General features: G+C 46.6%; 1 protein-coding gene across 1 annotated transcript in view; it reads left to right on the top strand.

Annotated features, from left to right (window-relative positions):
* The window catches only part of LOC142571327 (transmembrane protein 164), a 40,678-nt gene extending 31,251 nt beyond the window's left edge, over window positions 1–9,427 (top strand). Inside the window, exon 6 of the mRNA XM_075679591.1 lies at window positions 1,765–9,427. The gene's annotated coding sequence lies outside the window, so the exon portion shown is untranslated. The remainder of the gene's footprint in view (window positions 1–1,764) is intronic.
* Window positions 9,428–19,310: the final 9,883 nt, after the last annotated feature.

Genomic DNA, 19,310 nt, shown 5'->3' with positions numbered 1-19,310 from the left:
AGAGGCTGACTGGTGATCCTGAACGCTTGTTCTCTTGCCCGGTTATTCATAATTATCTTTCTCTTCTGCATATTAATCTTAAACCCCACTCTTACACTCTCCCTGTTAAGGTCCTCAATAATTTGTTGTAACTCGTGTGCAGTGTTGCTGAATAGAACAATGTCATCGGCAAAGCGAAGGTTGCTGAGGTATCCGCCGTTGATCCTTACTTCTAAGCCTTCCCAGTTTAGTAGCTTGAATACTTCTTCCAAACACGCAGTGAATAGCATTGGAGAGATTGTGTCTCCCTGTCTGATCCCTTTCTTTGTAGGTATTTTCCTACTTGTGTAGAATTAGGGTAGCTGTGGAATCTCTGTAGATATTTTCCAAGGTATTTACGTAAGCGATCCATACTCCTTGATTACGCAATGCCTCTATGATTGCTGGTATCTCTACTGAATTAAATGGCTTTTCGTAATCTATGAGAGCCATATAGAGAGACTGATCGTACTCTGCGTATTTCTCGGTTACCTTTCTGTTGCTATGCTTCCTGAAAAAGGTGTTCATTATTGTCAGCTTATTCCTTTCTGCAAATTCTACCAGCATCTCTCGCATTTCTAGAATCAACACCATAGTTGCCAATTGTTTGTTCACCAGCCTGCTTTTTCCTCACTTTTGCATTGAGGTCGCCCATTACTACAGTATACTGAGTAATACCTTTAATCTATACCTCTTATTAAGTTTGATTACAACTACTGCTACCCTCTCATTAATGCTGTAGAATTCGTCAATGTTGCCCGCTGTGTCCTTATGGATTAGGAATCCTACTCCTTATTGCTTCTTATCTGGGAGACCTCTATAGCAGAGGACATGGCTGTTTTTCAGCAGTGTGTAAGCATCACCTGTTCTAATCTCACTAAAGCCGATGATATCCCAAACAACGTCTGATAGTTCCTCAAAGAGCCTTACTCGACAGAGTTCGACTGTTAAAGATTGGCAGGGTCAGTTTTCATTGGTGGCCTGTCCAGACCCAGAGATTCTTAGCACCCTTTGCTGCGTTACAGGTCTGACTGCTGCCTTGGCCAGGTGCTCTGCAGCTGCAGGGGACTAAGGGCCATGGGTTAATTGTAGGAATCATCAGGGAGGTAGTGGCAGAATACTGCACCAGGGAGACCAATTCCTGTTCTGGTGAGGGAGTGTCTTTGTTCAAGCTTAGTGGGCCTTCCTAATTTGGTTGTACCTGGATTAGTATAGCCCCACTCGCTCTTAGCATATTTTACTGGTGTCAGGTGTCACTCCAAGCCTGCAGATGTAGAACACTGGAGGATGTCAAATTCATTTGCATTACTTAACGTTAAATACAAGAAAGCAGCACATTTCTTTTCTTGAAAAACTGGTGGTCAAACTACTACCCTGTTCAACATGGCCGCCATGGGACTGCTGCCTTAACAAGCTTGTTTAACATAATGCTGTTTATGTGAACTCCACCTGAACAGAACTGAAACCTAAACCAGCACCTAGCTTATTGGTTGTTATACTGTATATGAAGCCTGACAACTGCATCGAGTGGTAAAACCTCCAGTGAAGACAGCTGCTTCTGAATTTGCTCTAAAATGCTCTTGACCATTCTCGCCGGTCAACCTTGTGATCACATTTTGTTACATCTTCTCTCCAGAGAATCTGTCGAAGATATTTCTGTTTAAAAGGTCCACTTCCCGTTTTTTTGCACAAGTGGCTTTTGCATGTGGATTTGTAATCTGAAGATGATGTGCACCCACATTGCAGGTGCGTGCTACCCAGGCCTGCTGCTGTGGCTGCTCCAAGGCCAGCACCAACAGTGCTCAGTTGCTAAGAACCATGGGAGAGGCAGCTGAGAAAAGGCACTGCATTACCTAGCAGCTCTCATGCTCCACTGCTGATAGCTGCCTAGTTTAGAAGTTGGCCATGTAGTTTAAGCCTAACTAGTGTTGCCACGGGTGAACTAGCAATTGTCACATCTATGGCAAATATTGCCCTATGAAACCTACAGCCTTGTGCAAAATAGCACCTGTATGCTCAATAGGCAAAGTTGGCAGCTACACTGCAATGTTTTTGAATAGATATGAGAACACGACAAGTATGGAAAGCTAAAGTGAAAGTGATTCCAATGGTGCTAATGGGGCCAGTATAACCTGAGCTGCTGTGGATGTTCTCCATCCACATTGTTTTGATGAGCAGTGCAGGTGATTGTGGTGGGTAGCCATGCTGCATCAATGTAATTTTGTGTGCCATTCCCTTGTGTGTGTACATTGTCAGAAGATAATAATTTCTTGTGTTAGCGACAGGTAGCTAAGCGTTATGGGGATATCTTAAGCATAGAGTTATGAAAAGTTAACATTTTTTATCGTTAACATATACCTGTTTTATAAATTCACATAAGAAGTTCTCTAGTCAATAAAGGTGTTATATAAATTGAAATCACGTTTGGTGTAAAGCAGCATATTCTCTTGTGACATAGAAACAGTGTTGTGTGTTTGCAGTGCTTGGCACACTTGATTTCAACAACTGTTGTATGTTAATTAATTTGATCCCAGGTAATTCGATCTCGACGTAAGGCCCCGGCCAGCACCCATACATTTCTACGGGCCCGAAGTTTTTTCTTTCCATCTTGGCTTTCACCGGTTAATGCGAAGTTGACTGGTCAGCACACCTGACAGCAATGGTGACCGCAATTGCGATCCCTCTAGCCACAGCATCTGTCTTGGTGAAGTTTAGGGGACAGGGAATATGTGTAACACAAGCCATCTCTGCTCAAAATGCCTACTTTCAGCCGCTGCCTCAGTTTGCATGGCTCCAGACAGCGAACTCACTCCATTGCTCCATCGAGACAGACGAAAAACGATGCACAACCAGCACTCTGTGACAGCAATCTCAAGCTCCTCGACAGCTCATCGTGACGTCACGATTTGTGAAGGCATTTGCTTAGTCAACACTATATCACTAAAAATTGATTACACTGTGTTCTGAAAGAGCCAAAACTGAACTTGGCAAGTTTCAAGAACTCGTACCGAGCTACAGCAGCCAAAGTGCGAGAAACTTCTTAATTCGTTACGTCACACTGATGTACCGGCACTGGAGTTTCGGCGCGAAATTCAAGTGAGACTTTGATCTTTATTTTCTCGTCTAATAAAACTCCACCCAACTTCTAATAAATAACACGAAATTAATTATTATGAAGTTTTCAAAGAACACTGTCAGTCTCACTGATTTAAGCGCGAGGCACATGGGGCAATTTTGCGTGCGATCGCTCGTACAGAGCATCGTGTCCGGCTTTCTGCATATGACGATTCAGGACACATAGTACGAATAAGCGAGCGGCGCGTAGCTCCGTCCAGAACCGGCGTCCCTGTGTGGAAGCTCGGAATGCTGCGTAGCTTCGCACAGAAAGTGAAAGCAAACGTATTTGCTCAGCTCTTTCGTTTTAAACAAACGACAATGTAAACACGTCTATGCGAATGCCGTAGACGTGTTTCGGCAAGGCCACATTCGTTGTGTCAGCTCTGCTGACAGCCGCCAATGGCTAGGAGCTGGCAGGCATAGCTTGCTTGGCCGTCGAATCTGACACTAGTGGCGCTTGCGACACGATCGCTTGCAGCTCGTATAATGAAGCTCAATGTTAGTCGGCACAACGTGTACACATTTATGTCACGCTTAAATTGCAATACATTTGATTTCATTGGCGCCGACCGAAGTGAACGAGCATGCCAGACGAACTTGCGATCGCTAGGAGACGGTGTAAGCCTAGCTCACCGACCGTCTATCCGAGGCCGGAGAGCATTTGCGATGCGTCCGCAGCTCGTAATAAAGCGCCCAAGTTCTTCGGCTGAATCCCAAGCAAAAAAAAGAAAGAAAGAAAAGAGCTCGACAGAAGATCGGGCTGACACAAGTAAATAGTAGACGGCCCGATTTCGGCCATCTGGGTCGGGCCAAGCTTCGTTATTGCACGTGGCCAGCCAATTTGCCGACCCCTGGCAGGCGGTCGTCATGACCACCGGTTGAACTATCATGACTGCGTTGGGCTGACACGGGCCGGCGACTTCCCCATGACGGCAACAGCATGGCTTGTCCGCGGCCAGCGTTCTTTTGTCGGATTCAGCTTTAGGTTTTCTTCTTTTTCTTTTTTGAGTCACGTATAACGGGCGCTTTCTCTTGTATCGATTTCTTAAGGCCTTTAGTCGCAGATACCAGCGTGTTCTGCTCCTTCAACAGGGTTACGTTCGTAGTACTTGTAAAGCCCCGCGGTGGAAAAAGAAGAGACTGAACTAGTGCCATCAGGCTTAAAGGCTCGACAATGGTAGCCGCGACATCAATGCAGTCACCTGATGAATAAATGGCAGTTCTTTGTGGGCCTTCTGTTCCCACAAGTTGGTGACCTTGGACGTGATGCCACATCACGACTGTATACATCTACCAAGTTACTTCCTGTAGAAGTTTAACCTTCTCATCGACCTTCGCCACTGCCACCTTTCTTGACTCCTCAACATACCTAGGCATCACCACGTCTGCACCACCTTTGCATCTCGTACAAGCACACACCCAGGTGCTGAAACCGTGGTCTACCATCCTGCTGGAATTTCCAGAGCTGTTCGAACCAGTCTCGCCAGATCGTCCAATAGTGCACAACGCCACGCACCACATTGTGACTAAAGGACCACCAGTATACACCCGACCTGGCCGCTTAGCACGAGACCGTCTGAAAATTACAAAGCAAGAATTCGAACACATGCTTGAGTTGGGCTTCGTTTGTCCTTCCGCTAGCCCTTGGCTATCAGCTTTACACATGGTGCCCTAGAAGAAGGGTGATTGGCGGCCGTGTGGTGGTTACTGCGCCTTAAACAAAGTGGCAATTCCCCAATAGGTACCCTATACTCCACATCCATGATTTCACTGCATTGCTTCATGATCTCTGCATATTTAGCAAGGTGGATCTAGTAAAAGCGTACCACCAGATTCCTGTTGAGCCTTCCGACATTCCTAAAACCGAGATCATTGCCCCTTTTGGCATGTTTGAATACGTGCACATGCCATTCAGCCTCCATAATGCCGCTCAAACATTTCAACGGTTCATCGATCAAGTTCTCCATGGCCGGACTTGTTGCTTCGTATATTTAGACGACATTCTTGTATTCAGTCGCTCTGCTGTGGAGGACGAATCTTACCTACGCAACGTGTTTGGATGCCTCCCTCAATATGCCCTGGTTGTAGACATCTCGAAGAGTGAGTTTGGCGTTGCTTTTCTCGATTTCCTGGGCCATCGAGTAGACGAGCATGGCCTCCAAGCTGTCCCATTCCATGTCCGAGCCATTGGAGATTTCCCTTGTCCGTCTTCCACCAAGCAACTACAGGTATTTCTAGGCCTCGTCAGTTACTATTGCTGTTTCATTCCTCGTTGTGCATCAATTTTGCAGCTTCTGCACATTCTACTCTCTGGCACAACATGAGCTAGCACACCTATATCGTGGGCTAATGCTACTGAATCTGTTTTTATCTCTGCCAAGAACGCCCTTAAGCTTGCTACCATTATACTGGCACACCTGCAACCAGATGCTCCAATGCCCGTTATGGTAGATGCCTCTGACATAGCTGTTGGTGCCGTGTTTCAACAGCTAGTTGGCAAGACATGGCAGCCTATATCTTTCTTTTCAAGGAAGCTGACACCGCAAGAAAACCAGTACAGCACTTGCAGTCGCGAATTGCTAGGACTCTACCTCGCAGTTTGCCACTTCCGTCAAAACTTCGAAGGTCGTCAATTCTTTATTCTCACTTACCACAAACCACTCATTTATGATATTACCTGCAACAGTTCCTTGCACCTTGCATGCGAAATTCGCCAGCTTGCATATATCTCCGAATTAACTACTAATATTCGGCATATCAGTGGTGCCGATAATCCCGTTGCTGATGCTCTGTCACGGATCCATATAAATGCAAGCCAAGTAAATTGTTCCGGCATTGACTTCGTCCGCCTCGCTACCGCTCAACGCACAGACCGTGAACTTCAAACTGATACGATTCTCTGTGCTTTGAAGATATCTTACTGCCTGGCTGCAACGTCACAGGGATGTGCGACATCTCTACGGGTCGTCCTCGACCGTACGTTCCACAACAATTTCGGTAGCAAGTTTTTGACGCACTACACTCCGTATCGCACCCTGGAGTATGTGCCACACAAGGTCTCACCACTTCCCTCTATCTGTGGCCACGTATGAACGCTGACGTACGTAGCTGGGCTTGGGCATGCATACAATGCCAGCGCGCCAAAGTCAGGCGACACACTATGAGTGCGGCTTGTCATTTTCCACCACCAGACGTTCGTTTCGGCCATGTTCACATCGATATCGTTGGTCCGCTACCACCGTCCTTGAACCAACGATACATACTAATTCGTATCGACCACTTCGCACGGTGACCTGAAGCAATGCCACTCTCTCGCATTACTGCAGAGTCTGTAGTTCAGGCCATCTTAACTACCTGGATTTCTCGTTATGGTGTACCACACACCATGACGATAGACAGAGGAAGATGATTTGGCTCGTCCCTCTTTCAAGATCTCTCCCGTCTTCTGGGTGTAATGCACATACAAACAACAGCTTTATCACCCAAGTTCCAATGACATGGTAGAACGCTTCTGCTGTCAACAGAAAGCAGCACTTTGTGCCCATGACTCCATGATTCCATAGACAGAGCGCCTGCCTTTGGTTCTGCTAGGTCCTTGCACAGCTCTGAAAGCAGATGCACAGTATTCCTCAGCAGAACTCGTTTCCGGCACAACACTTCGCATACCCGATGAGCTCTTTCGCCTCAGAACCGTCATCTGCTGACCTACAGTCTTACGCCGATCGCCTTCGCATTAAAATGGCCACTGTTATACCACCGCTGCTTCGTAATGACCGCAGAAGTGTTTACGAGCCCCTCTTCATAGCAGTCGCGTATTTATCCATCACGATGCTACTCGCGCTCCTTTACAAACTCCTTACCACAGTCCCTTCCAATTCCTCAAGTGTGACGTCAAGTTTTCCACAATTCTTGTCAGCGGACGTGAAGAGACAGTTTCAACCGACCGCTTGAAGCAAGCTCATCTAGACTGGCAGTGCCCTTTCTTAAACCACTCAATGGCAGTGCCTTCATCGCTAGGGGGTGTGGAGCCGTGTAGTGGACAATACTTGTGGAGCCCCGCGGGGGAACGAGATTTTACTAGTACCATCAGGCATATAAGCTTGACAATGGTAGCCGCGACATCAACGCAGTGACCTGATAAATAAATGGCAATTCTTTATGGGCCTTCTGTTCCTACACCTTAAGTGATGGACATTACATTCTAGATAAGCTGCAAGTGCAGAAGAATTTAATTGAAAAAATCACGCTAACTATAATTTTAATTTATCGCGTTACGACACATGCTGTAATGGCGGAATTAGAGGCCGTCAACGTGCTGGACCTATTCAGTCGTAACTAGCACCAATTTCAAAATATTGGCGGCGAGGAGTTACGGAGTCGCCATCTGTTGCAAGCGCCTCCCTTGCGTGGTATGAGGGAACACACAGCGCGCACCTCATAGGTTTCGCTTGCAGCGCTCAATAAAAGCACCACGCGGCAGCCGTCCCGGACATTTACGTAGGTACTCTCAAAATGACGAAAGTTTTTGACTGCCGATATACTAATATTGGGCAAATGAAAGCACAGAATCGTTTACAGATGCTATCTCTTTACCGAATACGTAGAGTGAACGCCACTACGCGCGGTCGCCGCGGTGGAGTCTCCCGAACCGGCTTCTTGCTTGAAAAGTAGGCAAGCGCTGAGAGTAAACTATGTGAAATATGTTCTTATAGTGGGCTGTCTGTATAACCAAATGGAGCATAACAAAATGAAGCCTCAATGCAGCGATCGCACGGGTTCGCAACGACTGACTGCGTGTCTGCATGCATGTCCGTGCACGATGTTTTGCTTTCGCTGTGAGCGCATTTTCGCACCGTGCCGTGAGCTTCAGGCCGCAGCATATGAGCATTTGACAGCAACCAAGCAACCATTGTTGCGTGAACGTTATCAGAACTGTTAAAAAATAATTTCGTTGTTAAGACTTCGACGCCCGTGATGAGCTGTCGTGACAATTCAATCTTTTCTTGTCTTCAAAATTCTTTTTCAATATTATTTCTCAAGTTGCGTCGCACTGTATGTTTATCGGTCTTCTCAGCGTGCGATTTCCCTCTGCTTCTTTTTCGTAATCCAGTACATTAATTCATAACACAGACAGGACCATATGTGCCATGCCTTTTTTTAATGCGCTTTTTGCCGCTCCCTTTCCATTCTAGTGAACTTGCCAGAATCTAGTATCAACAAGTTCATAGACATAATAAAGCGTCATGACATTAGCCGGGCAGCGGACGCGGACAAGCGCCTCAGTGCGCGTTTTCTGCTACTTACCGAACATCGCGCAGTCCCGGCGCCGTAGCAGAAATATTCCTCGCACCTGTGCTTGCTGCATACCCGAGTTGTAGCCGATGGCTGTCTGCCGGTTCTAAGTTTCGCCAGCCAAGCTTCACGCAGCTCCTTGCCCTGCCGCTATGTGTGAATAAGGCTGACACCGGGCTCCGTTGCAAACGCCCGGCACTGCGGCACCGAGCTGTAGCCTACCACGCTGCACGCCTCCAAAGGCAGCCAATACATATTATAGTACTTTAAAATGTTGTCAAGCAGACACCCAAGGCGGTAAAGCCTCGCCACTTAATTAGAACCGCGGCGCAGGAGGGACTTTACTTTCGTTTTCAGCTCGCTTCGGCGCTTCCGAAGCAGCCGACGCGGCCACTGTATCCACGTGATCCCTCATTCCACGTCACACCGACGGTGGCGGCAGCTTTTCCAGTGGTGGAGCTCGCCCCCAGTACGAAGTCAGAGTCGGTGTCCTGATACTTTCCTCGAGAATTGCATATATTTGCAGTGCAGCAAGAAAATAGCTGTGACACCAATGCATTTTTGCCGTATGCTTGGACGTATACTATCTTGAAACTGGTTGGTTCCAACTGAAAAGGTCCTGCATGTTAACGGACTCATTTCCATCATTGCAACATGCGCACTAAAATTATTAATGAAAAGGAGAATTGGCACGATTTTGTCAGTTAGCAACTTATTCACTACTACTCATTTCGAAAGTAATGTCCACCTGTTAAATGTAACCCCAGATGAAGAAGCGAAATGCTGCTACCCGCAACAGTAATCTTTAAAAAATGACGTAAGAATATACACCCTGTATAATTTGCTATTTAATTCATTACAAATTATCACTACAGTTCATTTTTTGTTGAATTTTATTGAACTATTTAGATACAAACAACCGAAATTAAAATACTTTGTTGTGGAATGCTGCGATGGTAGATCGGTGGTTGTGCCAAAAATAAAATGTGAATTAACAACAGTCTTGTATGGGTACTTGAAAATGTGTAGCCAGGTCACAATTGACTGATTCTGCTATGGTCCTGCTCTAGCTGGTATCTGAAATGTAGACATGTACTACCTAAGTTTCAGAAATGGGACATGTGTAACTATTGCTTAAGTGGTGAATATTGGACCAGATGCTTTGTGGCCTCACAATAACTCATAAACATTGTACTTCTGAACATGTTCTGACAAAGCCACGACTTTTTCATGACAACCACTAAATACGTATCGCACATGCAAACGCAGTCTCACGTTATTTAGCCTCAAAATAAGCGTCGCAAAAGTGTTACGCCAGCGAGGCGAATTTCGCCTTCAAATTATGTTGCGCGGGTCACCACGACTGCAACGGACTTACATCGTGCGCACGGTATATAAAGTATGCTACGGACACTGCATGCACACATCGGTGCTTCATGCATATCATAATGCACCCACATCGTCTTAATTCGCTTGCACGACTAGCTTTGGCATGCGAACTCTTGCACATTAAAGGGACCCTGAAACAGTTTTGACGATTTTATACAAATGTACTGAGTCGTTAGAGTAGGTCCTCCTGATCATTAATTGACGCATGTAAGTTCTCCGCGTAAAGCGTGTAATTTATTATAAGGTTTTAAATATGCACATCGCTGCCGATTGCAGCACACTGCGTGGCGTAATTTTAAGCCGCCCCTACCCATATGATGCAAATCACCTATATGACATCAGTGGGGCGAGCTATCCGATTGGCTGACCAGGGCGCGTCATCGATAATTTTTCCAACTTTATGGTAAACAAATGATGTTCGTAATAATTGGAATGTTATTAATTTGTTTGTATAGAAAGAATAACATAAAGGGAATGCACAAGAACAATTTTTCAGTGCACTTAAGCACTTCCGGCACACAGCAAGTGTCATCTGCTTGTGTTACAATGTGCTCCGTCTTTGACGAGAGCTCCGCCGTCAGTGTCGGTCTGTATTTTCGCGAGCGCTATGATTTGACTTTGTTACGTTGTGGACTGCAAACATAGCAACTGGCAATATGTCAAGCTGCGACATCGTGTCCCTCTGCTAAGCCAGTAGACGAGCGGTCTGGCTGCTGCGCATCAGACTGCCGCTATCCGATCGGCGCCAGGATTTGTGCGATTGCGGCCGTCAATTTACACCGGAAGATTACTAACGCCGTAGTGTTTCGCGATTCCGGCATTAGGGTAAACGCAAGCGCAAGGGGACTGGGCCTGGCCATGTCCCCTTGCATGTCGTTTCATGGAATGAACAGAAGCGCAAATGTGACTGGTCTGCACGGTGCAGCCACCTGGTGGCATAAAGCTCAACCAGACACGGTAGCAGTAACAAAATGTATTCTTCTTTGCTGCTGGTGTAAATTTGTCACAGGAGTGTAATCGTTAACACATTGTTTTTGTAAATGTTTAGAATGTTTTACACTTAGAGCAATATTGGCTCTTTCTTTGGCTGGTTAAGCTCTGCGCCACGGGTGGCTGGACCGTGGAGACCGATCAGGCAGCTCACAAACGTCTACACTAAAGTTTCTTCATCAGCTTGAGTTTATGCCTCCACCGTTCCGTCGAAACGTTCAGCCAGTGTGTGCTTACCAGAATACGAGAGACGTTCAACTTTCTGTGACAGAATGCTCGCAACGCACACTGCTTCGATAGCTCTCGCTTGGGGTCGGTGGCGAAGCAACTAGCGGAGAGGTTTTGTGTGGGCGGACTCCAAAACAACCGGAAGTGGACGATGTGACGTCGCATCGTGATGCAGAACCAGTGAAGGCGGAGCTTAGCGCCGAGCGATCGGCGAACGAGTTGAGGAGGAAAAGCATGGCTAGGGAGGAGGGTAACTTGTAATCACTAGTAGTTCCATTAATACGTAATGCTTCACTTATATTGTGGTGCGAGCATTCTACTTAAGCTGTACCCTACGCGTCTACAAAATTTGCCCGAACCGTTTCAGGGGCCCTTTAAGTGCAGCTACAAAGACTACAAGGCATCGAATTTAGGCCGCGCTACCAACATGTCAATTTCAACATATCGAAAAGCACAGAAGAGCTCTCCAAACAAAGAAACACAGCTTTATGCGCTCTCCTTCCACATTAACGCTACAAAAGATAAGCTCTAATAGCGTCACTGAGCATGTGTTGGTGGGCTAGTTGGTTAAACATGATTGCAAAGACGGCGCCGAATACAACAACACACGAAGAAGGGGACACGAGACTACGTGCTTGTCTCGTGTCCCCTTCTTCGTGTGTTGTTGTATTCGGCACCGTCTTTTTAATCTAATAGCGTAGACGATATGTGTGACTTAGGTGTAAATGTGAAGGTTTGTAGGAGATGAAAATCAGCAGGCTGGAAATGTTCATTTCTCACGAACAAGCGCAGTGCCATAGAAAGCATGCGAACTGCGCCGATCCATTGCAACGCTTCTTCCCGTCAAAAGCTACCCCAAACAGCCACCACCTACGCGCCCGCCTCTTGCCAGTTCCTTCCCCGTTAATGCTGCCTGATCCGACCAGGGGTATCGCCATAGAGTTTCCTACAAAAATTTTTGTACAAACTATGGGTAGCACACTCTCAAGTTAAAAAAATGGCCACAGAGGGCGAAAAAATCGAGCGCACGGTGCTGCTAATAAAATCAGCATAGTAGAATTACTTCGGGTGCTTACTGGATTCTGCAGCGGCTGACAACGGCAATAATGGTGAGTCATTTAACACCGCTGCTTGAACCGTTACATAGTATTCGTCTCATTAACTTACAGGCGGAGACATGTTAACGAACTAGATTCTGCATTACATATATGCAGTCATCCACCGTTGCTGTTTCCTAAATAAACCTTTGCTTGCAAGGCTGTTGTCATACACACACAATCAGAAAAGAAAGAGACCGATATCGGAACGCGCATCGCATTTTTCATCTCATTGTAGCCGTGGCCATAGGTGACTGAGTAGCCTTATCAATATACACATAAAGCTGTTTTTCGAGTCCGCCGGCAACTTCTTTCGTCCACAAAACCGAATAATCCTTTGGTAAAATGAAGTGAAAGTACAGAATTTAATGTATTAAACAGTTGGCATTTGCTTGTAGAACCAGCAGTGTGATCTCTTCTAGTGTATAAATGAGCGCATAAATGTTCTCATTTGTGATTTTAATAATACTTCAGCTGTTGACATGTATTGTATTGCCATTTGTTGGGCGTGTTGGTAAACTGAAAGCATATTTAGTGCCAGCAAACAAGGACGGAAGGGAGACAACACCACAATGTGCTAACTTCAACAACTTGATTTTTAGGAAATACACCTATCTGTAGCAGTATCTTTGCATTGTAGTTAGGCAGACATCAATTTTATGGACAATAATAGCAATATTTATTTAACATGCTGCTTAAGCACCCTAGAACAGACAGTGTACATTTCCATGTGTTCTGTAGTCGCAAACCATTACAATATATATGTCACACCTTATTGCATTTCATATTGCAAAATTGAGCTTTTTCAATTTCTAATGCAGTCAAAATTTCTGTTCCAGACATGCAGTAATGAGGACGGCACCAGTATAAAGCAACACACTCCACGCACTAAACAGAAGCTGCTGCCTGCTACAACAAGGTCATTGTGTGGTCTTTGGCTGCTACTCCAAGTTAAACAACACCTGGTTCAGAAATAAATAATGCTTGATATATGCTGTATTGGCTTCCTAGTGTTGAGATACATGTCATTTGTTTGCAGCAGATATGAATGTTCTTTCAAATTTATGTTTCAGTATAATTGGTTCGAACATAAAAGAAAACACTGCGTGAGTTTGGCTAATCTGTGCTGTATCTCATGTGTCACTGTTCTGCCCCAACAGAGTCTATGCCAAGCACATCTTGGTCATCACAGGAGCTCCCATCTACACCAACAGGAAGGGGCTGGAGCCAAATTTGCAAGGCTTTTACACAATGAACAAAGAAGCGCAAACAGAAAAAAAGTCTGCAGAAGTCTGAAGAAAGTCTGCAGAGGACTGTGTCAAGACTGAAAAGAGCTTCAGCCACCATTCCACCAGCACAGACATTTGGCTAAGTCATCCAGGTAACTCAAAAAGGACTTTCTAGAAATTCTTCGTGTTCAGATGCACCTGCAACTTCTGACCAAGCACTGACAACGCTGGCCAAAATAGTTCGTGACCAAAAGAGTTCTGTCAGTTTACTCTTAGTCAGCTTCCTGGCCATGTCAATTCCATTTGTGCCAAGTGTAATTTTTTTTCTATTTACATTCTCATTAGAGATCATTCATCCTCATCCAAACATAAAGGTCAACCGGTTCTTCGGTGATACTTAATACCAATCTGGTAGCGTACCATATCTGTAGCAGTATCTCCTAGTGTATGTTGTTGTGCACAATTCCTCTCCTGAAATAGCTGATGCAGCGTCGGCATGCGTCTTGCATTAACCTACGCACCCTGTGCTATGAACCACTTTACTTTTCTTGATGTTTTTAGCCTTCAATGTTTGCAGAGCAGAGTGGCTTCTCTCTTGAATGCAAGCTTTCTCATTTTCCATATTCCTAGACTTGTTGATGATTGCTCCTCTTCCTCGATAGCCTGGGTCTTTGCACAAGCTGCACTGAAGTGATTGATTGCAGAATCTGGTTTTGCTGCCCCACTTGGTTGTGGTCGCTATGTTGTTGTGGTCGGATGCGGGGGCCTGGACACTTGCGTTGGACATGGACTACCCGGCATTTTAGCGTTACCTCCTTTCCAACCTGCATGTTTCTTTTTGTTCTTTCGGGGGCTGGTAATGTGTAACTCATACTTGGTGCCTCACGTTCTCAACATGGGCATCACCATTTTGCAGCCACTTTTGCAGGCCTTTCCAACCATTTGGCTATCAACTTCATACACTTCGGACCATGTAATCACGTGTTCGTTCACGCCACATCACGGCCGATGAAGGCCCACAAGCATAATTTGCCTGCTGCTGCAGCAGGAAAGGTCGAACGGGGAGAGCACCAATTACGGTGCACGTAAATTGGGAGTCTTTGTCGCTGTGTGGACTGCAGGAGCAGATGGTTACCTCGAGAGACTGTTGGCCATGCAGCTGACCAGGTCGCCACATCCTTGAAACATAACACGGTGATGATTATCAAATGAGAGTGGGCATTCCATCACCGCGTAAGGTTCAGACAATACACTGTACATTGGCTAAGACCCACATGACAACAGTGGGCATTCACACACTACAGGTCGCTTACAGCACGTTCAGCTATCCGACCTCAGGCACAGTGCTTGCCTACGTCGCACATGGCAGTCTAGTAATGAGTGACAACCGGCAGCACAAGCAGATTGGACAGTGCCCCACATGTTTGCATTGACAGTTGCCGTAACTTGCACTGCTAATCAATCGGGTGACGCAGGCACCTGCTGCCATAGCTAACACAGCAACATGAATTACCCGGCATTCTAGCATTACCTCCTTTCATACCTGCACATTCTTTTTTGTTCTTTCAGTGGCCGCTAATGTGTCGCTCACACTTGGTGCCCCACCTGCTCTCAATATGCACATGGTCTATTTTGTGGGAATCACCATTTTGCAGCCACTTTTGCAGGCCTTTCCACCCATGTGGATATCAACTTCATACACTTCAAACCATGTATATCCTCTATGATAGTCTCTGTTCATGCGAAATAGCGGCCGAAGAAGGCCACAAGCACACTTTACCCACATGTGTTTACCCACATGTAAACAGGGAGTCTGTGTCGCTGTGCGGACTGCAGGAGCACATGCTTACCGCAAGAGGTCATTGCCCAAACGACAAGGCTGCCACATCTGAGAAATGTAACACATCAACCATGACCAAGTGGGACAGCATAGAAGCAAGACTCTGCAATAAAATCACTTCAGCATACTCTACCATGACGCTCAATCTTGTGGGGCTTCGGGCTAACGTGCCCGTACCCGGCTAGCTAAGGTCTAAAGAGACACGTAGCTCGTCCCCACTCCGCAGCGCACGCAAAGGGGCGCCGCGGCGGGTTCGCTGACTCACCGGCAAGGCATAGAGACGACCCCAGCCATGGCACCAACGAATGGGGGTTTATTCCCTGCTATGTACAAAATGCGAGTACAGGAATACAGCACTGGAGTGGCAGTCGCAGACTACGGGTGAAAGCTCCCGGGAAGTCTGCTCCGCCACGCTGGCTCTTCCGAGCAGGTTCGCCACACAAAAGGGGGCCGCCTTGCTCAGAGGGGCGCGGGACTAAGAGGGTCCGCACGTCCGACAGCCAAGAGCACCGAAAGTCAATCTCTCCGGGCGAAAGCGCCCGCACACCTCCGATGCTGAAGGAGAGAGAAGCCGAAAAGAGGGCGAGAGGGGCCCGCTCCTCAGGCACTGTTCTTACGCGCGGCGTAACGTGAGCTGTGAGCGCATTCAGCAGGCTCCGCGTCGCGCCGGCGCCAGCGGCTGCGGTGATTGTACGCTATCCAAAATAAGGCTTGGAACTGCGTGTCCCCAGCGATCGCGCGGGCAAATGGCCCAAGTCGCGCGTGAACAGGAGACAGGGGTCCAAAAGGGGTCCCCACAATCTATAGATTGGCACTATACACTATACATTGACTACGATCCACCTACGATGACAACAGTGAGCATACTCGCACACGGGTCGCTTGCGGCACCTTCAACCGTCCGTCTGTAGGCATAGTGCTTGCCTTCGTCGCACATGGTAGTCTGGTAACAAGCAACAACCAGCAGCGCAAGCAGATTGGACAGTGTGTCCCACGTGTTTCCACCGACAGTCGCCGTTGAAGATGAGCAACTTCCATTGAGAAGCAATCGGGTGATGCAAGCATCTGCTGCCGCAGCCAACACAGTCACGTGAAGTGCCCGGCATTTTAGCGTTGCCTCTGTTCCAACCTGCACATTTCTTTTTGTTCTTTCGCATACCACTAATGTGTAACTCATACTTGGTGCCCCACATTCTCTAAATATGGACATGGTCGGTTTTGTGGGCATCACCATTTTGCAGCCACTTTTGCAGGCCTTTCCACAGATGTGGATATCAACTTCATACACTTAGAACCATGTGATCATGTATGAGAGTCTCTGTTGATGCCAAATCATGGCCGAGGAAGTCCATGATTTGCCAAGCAAAATTTGCACACAGCCGCAGCAGGAAAGGACGGAACGGGGAGCACCAACCACGGTGTGTGTCAGTTCGCAGTCTATGTCACTGTGCGGACTATAGGAGCAGGTGCTTGCCCCTAGAGACTGTTTCCCAATGCAACTGACCAGGCTCCCACATACGAGAAACGTAAGACAGTGACAAGTACCAAGTCAGACAGCAGTGAAACCAGATTCTGCAATCAATCACTTCAATGTAGCTTGCGCAAGAACACAGGCTGTCGAGCAAGAATAGGAATCCTGAATGAGACTAGGAAATAAATATGGCAATGAGAAAGCTTGCATTCAAGAAAGAAGCCGCTCTACCTTGCAAGCACTGAAAGCCAAAAACAGTAAGAAAGGTTAAATGCTGCATAGCACACAGTGTAAAGGCTAATGCAAGAGACATCCGCCAATGCTGCATCAGCTATTTCAGGAGAGGAATTGCACATGGCAACGTACACAAGAAAATACTGCTACAGAAATGTTATGCTTCTAAACAGTGACCGGTAATAAGTATGAGCAAAAAATTGGTTGACCTTTAATGTTTGTACGAGGAAGAGGAATGATCTCTAACAAGAATGTGGTATGAAAAAGCTTGCATTCATTGAAAAAAATTATACTTCGCACTAATGGAATTTGGCAAGGCCAGGAAGCTCACGAAGGAAGGGCAAGCTGACGGAGCTCTTTTGGCCAGCGTCGTCTGTGCTTGTTCAGAGGTCTCGGGTACATCTGAAGACAAATAATTTTTGTTGTCTAGGTACCTGGATGACTCGGCCAATATCCGTGCTGGTGTAATGATGGCGAAGGCTCTTTTCACACTTGACACAATTGTCCGTAGACTTGATATCTCATCCAAATAATTCTGGAATGGCTTCTTTGTTCGTGGTGTAAAGGCTTGCGAATTCAGCTCCAGCCCCTTCCTGTTGGTGTAGATGGGGGCTCCTGTGATAACCAAGATGCACTTGGCACAGACTCTGTTGGGGCAGAACAGTGACACATGAGATACAGCAGACATTATTCAAACTCATGTAGTGTTTTCTTTTATATTCGAACTAATTATGCTCAACTGTAAACATGAACGAACATTCATATCATCTGCTACAAACAAATGACATGTATCTCAAGACTAGCAAGCCAATACAGCATATATCAAGCGTATTTATTTCTGAACCAGGCGTTACTTTGTAGTAGCAGCCAAAATCCACACAATGACCTTGTTGTAGCAGGCAGCAGCATCTGTTTAGTGCACGGAGTGTGTTGCTTTATACTGGTGCCGTCCTCATTGCTGCATGTCTGGAACAGAAATTTTGACTGCATCAGAAATTGAGTAAGCACAATTTTACAATATAAAATGCGGAAAGGTGTGACATATACATTGTAATGGTTTGTGACTACAGAACACAAGCAAATGTTCACTGTTTGTTCTAGGGTGCTTAAGCAGCATGGTAAATAAATATTGTTACTCTCCGTAAGATTGATGTCTGCCTAACTACAATGCATGTCAACAGCTAAAGTATTATTAAGATCACAAATGAGAGCATTTGTCCGCTCGTTTACACACTAGAAGAGATCACATTGCTTGTTTCACAAGCAAATACGTAGATGAAAGAATGAAGCTATTAGAAATGATGCATTCTTTTTCTGCATGAATGTTATGCACCGCTTCACTACTGCAAAGATAAATGTCCTGAGGTAAACCAAACTGAACAGAAAGAACATTTGGAACCGACAGGTACGAAATACGGGTGAATTATCATGCCAAGCTTGGTCCAATTAAGCTCTTCATACCGACCTACCAGAGATCCGCTGAGCACCTCCTGATGGTTGGCCCTCGGCGAATTTTGCTGGGGAATCAATTTCTGAACATTTATTTTGCTATTCAGTGAAAATATTATTAGTTTTCCCGACGCCGTTAGAAGCCCTGAGTAAACACGGTAGTCAGGCAAGCCGCTTCGTATTGGAGTCGGCTTGACGTGGCATGAGGGATCACGTGGTGTTGGAGTTGAGGGGGACGTTGGGATGAAAAACTTGGAAGGTTTATTTACATTATTTACAGTGAGACGACCGAGAAATTAACAGTCATAAAAGTCATTACGGGCCGGCAGCAACTTGGACGCTGCGGCCTGTGGCAAGAAGCTCGAAAGAGATGAATCAAGGAATGCTCTAGGAATGCTCTCTTGCCGCTCCCGGCCTGTGTCTTTTTAAGCCCTTCGGTGTCTCGAAGACACGTCACGTTTGGCCAATCGGCGAGCCCGCTCAGGTGTCGTCATTTTCGGCCAATGGTAGGCACCTGTGCGATGGTGTCACACCCGGCGGAGAGGGTCGCTGCTTGGTCCCCAATTGTCCGAGGGCTTACTTCTCCCTGCGGTCTTGCCTTGCTGACTTGCAATGCGCCGTTACAATAGGCGGATGGGGGCGACGCTGCCAGGGTTTCACGGTGCATTACAACCGTCTTGCCTCTTGGACCCAAATTACCTGGAACAGTGCCAGGCTCTCGCTTCACTTTCGGGAAGAGTCAAGCAGTGAATAGCTCCACCTGTGGCACACAAGGTGGGGGCCGCCAACTTGTTTGCACGTGCCGCGCCTCGGGAATGTGGTATCCGTGCTTCTGCGCTCCTTAATTAGCTGTGGTGCGATTCGATGTGGTCTGGTGAACTCGACGTAGGCTCAGGAAACGGTTCTGTATCTAACAGTGGACACAGCGGGCGCGTCGGCTGTTCGGAAGCGCCGAA

The sequence above is a fragment of the Dermacentor variabilis genome, chromosome 2, assembly GCF_050947875.1.
Source record: "Dermacentor variabilis isolate Ectoservices chromosome 2, ASM5094787v1, whole genome shotgun sequence".
Classification (NCBI taxonomy): domain Eukaryota; kingdom Metazoa; phylum Arthropoda; class Arachnida; order Ixodida; family Ixodidae; genus Dermacentor; species Dermacentor variabilis.
Note: the sequence above shows the minus strand (reverse complement) of the source record. Positions and strands in the feature narration are given on the sequence as shown.